Below are 6,000 nucleotides of genomic sequence, written 5' to 3'. Positions count from 1 at the left end.
AAATGCAGTGCTTGGATATGATAATCTTTATGCAGGATGGAACATCATCACACATTGGTCGATAGATACAAAAAATTGAGACAACACTTTATAGAAGAAAAGGTTATCAATCACTGTTTTCCTGTTGCATGGCCGCTTCTTTCTCCTTGTCAGTGGAGTGTCGAACTTGTGAGTTTAATAAAACAACGTACCACGGACTCTCATTAGCATTCCTAGTGATATGTTGCGATCAATCGTAGAGAATGTTGTTTACAGAATGGAATGTTTGGGCCATGAAAATGATGGTCGCATTGAAAATTGTCGATCTCTTCGCAGAGAAAATGAAATTACTGTTTAGAGAAAAATAGACAGAAAATAAAATAAAATTGAACATTAATTCCAAATTTATTTTTCATTTGTTATTTAAAACCATTAGGAGGAATGATTTGCTTGAATAAAACACATTTCTAGTAAAATGATTGCTATTTCATTCTTTTGTATGTTTACTGCATTTTTTAGACATAGTCATGAATTTTATTTTGTAATTATATCTCCAATTTATGTGAAAAGCTCCAAATAATAATAATAATAACTCCCTGTCGTTGAGTTTTGTAACTAATATTTTTTTTTCTCGGATTCCTTTTCCCCATGTCGTCATTAATTCCCCAACTAAATTTTGGGGCTTTCCAGCCAATAGTTTCAGCTATAGAGATCTCTGAACAGTTTCAGTTGAAAAAAAAATCACCATGTGTTATTTATTTTATTATTTTTATATTACATTTCGTGTTTTTATTATATTTTATATTTTTATTACACTTTTTTAATTATTTACTATTAATTTGATTACTGACTAATTATGCAAAAAAAATCCATATTGGAGCTTTACTTAGTCGTGTATTAGAAAAATCTGTATTTTTTAAAGGCAGCATGAATCGAGAAAATTTTATAACTCTTCGTAATTTATCAGAAAAAAAATTAGACAGTATCTTCTAAATGTACTTTATTCAGAACCTTAAATTACTCAGTCATTGAAAAACTAGAATTCCTAATAAATTACTGATTTATTTTGAAATGCCTCGCGCCTAAGGAATAAAAGGAAAACATGGAAATGACAACGTTAAAACATCTTTATTTAATTAATTACATTTATACATTACAATGCCACACATAACATATATACTTTTACAAAAAGTTTCCTTTTTATATAAAAACATCTATATAGTCTCGTTAAAAATTTAATTTGCTCATTTGTACAGCCAGCATATCCTTCTTATGTGGTCGTCATTGAAGAGAAATACACAAATCAAGTACATGAAAGGTTCACATTAGGTGAGTTATATATATTTGCTATATAAATAACGGGATTAAAAATAACTGATTCAATTTTATTCCACACATTTTGGCAACATTTATATTAGGATGAATTTATTATTTCTTTGAAGAGAATCAAGTTTTTGAGAACTGAAGAAAAGAAATATGTTTCTGATTTTTAAATACTGTAATTTTTGAGACATAAATCAAAGATTTGCAAAGAAATTTTAAATACATATCAAATAACAAAACTGGAAAGATTATATTTTGTTAAAAAAAAATAGAAGATACATGATTTTTTTAAAAGAATGAGAAGAAATTAACACTTTACACACATAAAATCAAGCAACGAATTAAAAAAAAATAACGTTTTTCCCTCCATAGATCAGATAAAACAGCTATTAAAGATTTTCAAATTATTTTTGGTGAAACATGAAAAACATTTTCTCAATTATATATCTATAAATAACACATATATTTAAACTATCATAAGCAATTCAAAACTGTATTATAAACGTTATTTTGGCATACTTATTGACATTCTGTTATTTTTTTTACAATTTAAAACTGAAATTGAAAATGGTCCTTTATAAAATTAGAAAAAAAGCCCTGAAATAATTCAATTTGTTATACAATGAAAAATAATTACGATTTTCCAAGTGGGCAATAAATTGCATATAACTGAAAGATAATAGAAATTGCTCCTATTTTTATTAAAAATGATTTAATTACAGTTATTAGTTATACACAAATCCTTCAGCTGGAAGGCACATATTGAAGAAAAAACTATTTTTTTTAAATATTGACGCCATGAATCACATGGTGGGATTACAATATACATTTACATAATTTTGAAACATGCAATACACACAATATTGATATAAAGGAAGTACAGGTACAGGTATGAAGTCTTATAATATATGAATTACAACTTCAAGACTACCTAGAAAACTTAGAATTTAGCATTGAACTTTTTATTTAGCACAATTCATAAATGAGAATTTTATCAAGAGAAACTAAACTAAAAACGCATTGTGAAAAGAAACTGCATATACAAATATACCGGGCAACAACAGATAGTTTAAATGATTTCTCAATATTTGATGATTTTATAAATAATTAAAATTCTTATTAATTTCAATTTTGAATTAAAATCGTGACTTTTCAATACAAAAGCTGATGAATGCAGGTACAATTAATTCATTTAAAGAATATTTGGACTCATTAAAAGTTTTTGGCTGACATTTTAGAATACGTAATTTATAATCAACAAGATTGTACTTTCTCGCTTTTTTCGTATATTTCGTACTTAATCGTATATAGAACTAACAGGACCTTAAAAATATATCATAATACAGATTATTATATCATAATACAGATACTAGTAAGCCCAAAATTCCATGTGAGGCTATAATTTTGATGTGAAAAGCGCGCACCGAATTTTATTTATTAACTTTATTTTGGTTATACCCACGTGTATTGGGATAAGCAAATTAGAATACAATCAATCAGTCAATTCTTCAGTGGATTTGGTCCAAAATTTGATTTACATTAACATGTCTGGTAATAAAATAATAGACAAAATGTGATACATTTAAATTAGTGCTATTTTACCATACTGTATTCTTATACACACGGACGGACAGACAGATGGACTTCCCTTAAACATATACGGCCTGAAATTTGGTTCCAATGTAGAATTTGTAGGTGTAAGAATTATAAATAAAATTCCGGGTTTTTAGTTCTTTTCTTTTTTAAATCATCATATTCAGAGACTGCCTGACAAACGCAATTCAAAAGTATGTTTTTCTGTCCTCAAAAGGCGTAAAGCCTTAAAAATCATCAAAATCCGAGAATAGAAATATTTTAAGATTGTAATACAATTTGCTTCACATATGTATAGCAGCAGAAAGTCGAGATAGCATACATAATTCAAGAAATAGACGAATTTGCAGATGAAATTTAAAAAGGTTGAGTTTTCGTTTCTTTTTTAATTTTACTGTTCTTATGCATTTACTTCAATTTCGCAGGTAATTGGCATTTTCTGGAAACTTGATACCATTTCTACTTTATACATTAAAATCATGTTTACTGAATTGTTTCGTTTTAAAATTGGCTAAAATGTAAGTTCTACTAATATAGCTGTCAAAATATAGCTTTATTTTGTTGTCCTTTACATTTAGCCCTTTCAAGTTATTAAATTGGTAATAATTCAAATAAATTCTTTGAGAAGGATTTAATATTTTTAATCCTTTTATAGGATAATTTTCATCTATATCTTTCATGTGAAGCCTTTTATAAGTTTCGAAACAATATTCAACAGAAATGTTGTAAAGATTGGCTAAAACTTTTATTAAATAATGTTTCATTTGTATTTATATGTATATATTCCGACAAGAAAGAAAGCAATAACAAAATATTGCGAGGTAAACGACATGAGCAGAAGGGATTGCAGATGATTCTTCTTGTTTTTCTGATCTTTTTTTTTTTTTTTCTTTTTTTCTCAAGCTTAAAAACTTTCTGTAAATATAATAAATCTATGATCACATAAATATAAATAGGAATTACTTCTTTCATTTCCAATAATTATACTTTTATTATTTATTTAATTCCTACATTCCTTTTCCGATGATTCGTAAGAAAAGCCTTTGACATTTTAAGAAACTTGATAATTTTTGAAATTCCTAGTACAACTTCCATCATTTTTACATTAATTAATGTAAAAATTATAGAAGATTAGATTAATTAGAAAAAAATAGATTAATTTATCACATTAATTATTTAAAATTTTCACAAAATCCTAAAATCATAAACAGATTTGAAGCACTCTAGTTAGCAACACTACAAGTGGAACACTAAGAAATACTTGTGTTTTTTATAATACATTATTATCAGTATTTTATAACGAAAAGAAAAAAGTGTTTCTCCAGTTTGTTAAAATATTTAACTGCTTTTTACAATGCAGTTTCTTTTCACATCACAAACAATTTTTTTAAAAATTAATTACAATATGAATTATTTCTTCTACCACACAATTCATTTCAAAATACGTATACCGTACATACTCGGCATAAATTGGGATTTTGGAAATAATGCTTGCTAAAAAAAAATTACCGTAACGAAAATGAAAATAATATATAAATACATTTATTTTGTTTATTTAGATTTTTTCTTAGAATGAAATTTAGTTTAGTCTATAAAGTCCTAGACCATATTCTGAAATTTTCAGAATAAAATATTGCATATGTATTTACAAATTTTATGCAAAATATTAGAATTTACAATGCTATGAAAATGTGCATGTTCTTTTGCTTTGCCATGCAACAATGGCTTTAAAAGAGTACCAAAATAGCTTACCTGCTAAATTGGAATGTAACATTTTTATGAAGGACTATTTTTTCTGATATTTTTTTATGTTGTTTACTGGAAATTTAGTTTGCACAATTCTCATCATTCAATTAAAAAACAAAGAACAAGTAGTAGTTTTATTTAATATTTTATGGTTATTTTTTTTTTCATTTGGGAAAGCAACTGGAATTTATTTATAAGCGGGTGTGTACGGTATTGCCATAAGTTTGCCACTATGGTTCAGAAAAATTGTTTCCTGCAACATCTCGAAAGTGCATTATCTGTACCACATTAGCATATAAGAAACAGCTTACTTCAACACATACACACATAAGTTTGTAAAATGGAATACACTTACTTTTACATTGACATTTTGGAGAAATATGCATATTAGTTTCAATAATTCCATTCAGAGCATCGATATTTGATGCCAAGTGCAATATTCCAGGTTAGAGCAATCGTCAGGAGAGCAGGAGCACATACGCAACGAGCATCATCATATCGCAAAGGAACTGTTTTTACGTCAATGTTATCTGACACCAAGTTATATTCATAAAAATATGCGAAATTTGGAAGTTTGTTGAAAATTCTGATAACTTTCCGCACCACTGGTCAGGCATTAAAATTGCCTTTAATATGCAGAGAATCTTTTGGTCAGCCCGCTTTCGTTTCTGGAGATATAAAGAATACAATCTAAAATTTTAGGTTAAAAATATTTTTAAAAAATGTTAAAAAATAGTTTTATAATTTATTGCACTTTAATAATCTCTCAATATTACCATATAAGAAATAATTTGTTCCCTCCCTAAAAAATTCACCACATCACAGATGGGCAGATAATTCAAATGTTTTGAATTTTTAAAAAAAAATCATTTTTTTTTTAATTTTTACAAAAAAATTGCACAAATTATTTTTTTGAATAATTTTCTAATAATGTAACAGCATGAATTATCTTTTCCTTATTAATAACTATTTTTTCTCATACATAATTTCCATTGATTTTAAATTAAGATTGATTCCTTTATTGGACATGCATTTTCTGAAATTGCAATTTAAAACTCCAGAGAGGTTTCAAGGTTCTCGCTTAAAACAGCACATAAAATAACTTAATCATGTATATGCTCTACATTTAATTTTGCTTAAGAATTTTCACAATGCTTGCTTCTGATTCAATAATGCTATGCATATTGGTTAATTGAGTCAAAATATTTCTCCATTTCTCTTTCAGCTGCCTCTGTTTCTCCCCATTTCAATAGCCTTACCTTCGTAACCTTACCATGCCGAGTATCCTCTGTCTTTGTTAAAATTAATTGTACAGTTTTGCGTCAAATCAAATAATATAGTCAATGTTATAAAATTCCC

At 26.9% G+C, this 6,000-nt stretch overlaps 1 protein-coding gene across 1 annotated transcript in view; it reads right to left on the bottom strand.

Moving 5' to 3' along the window:
- Positions 1-4,598: 4,598 nt before the first annotated feature.
- Positions 4,599-6,000, bottom strand: part of LOC129962014 (glutamate receptor ionotropic, kainate 2-like) — a 220,625-nt gene continuing 219,223 nt past the window's right edge. The window contains exon 16 of the mRNA XM_056075680.1: positions 4,599-5,309. The gene's annotated coding sequence lies outside the window, so the exon portion shown is untranslated. The remainder of the gene's footprint in view (positions 5,310-6,000) is intronic.

Source organism: Argiope bruennichi, chromosome 2 (genome assembly GCF_947563725.1).
Source record: "Argiope bruennichi chromosome 2, qqArgBrue1.1, whole genome shotgun sequence".
NCBI lineage: Eukaryota > Metazoa > Arthropoda > Arachnida > Araneae > Araneidae > Argiope > Argiope bruennichi.
This window is presented reverse-complemented; position numbering and strand designations above follow the sequence as displayed.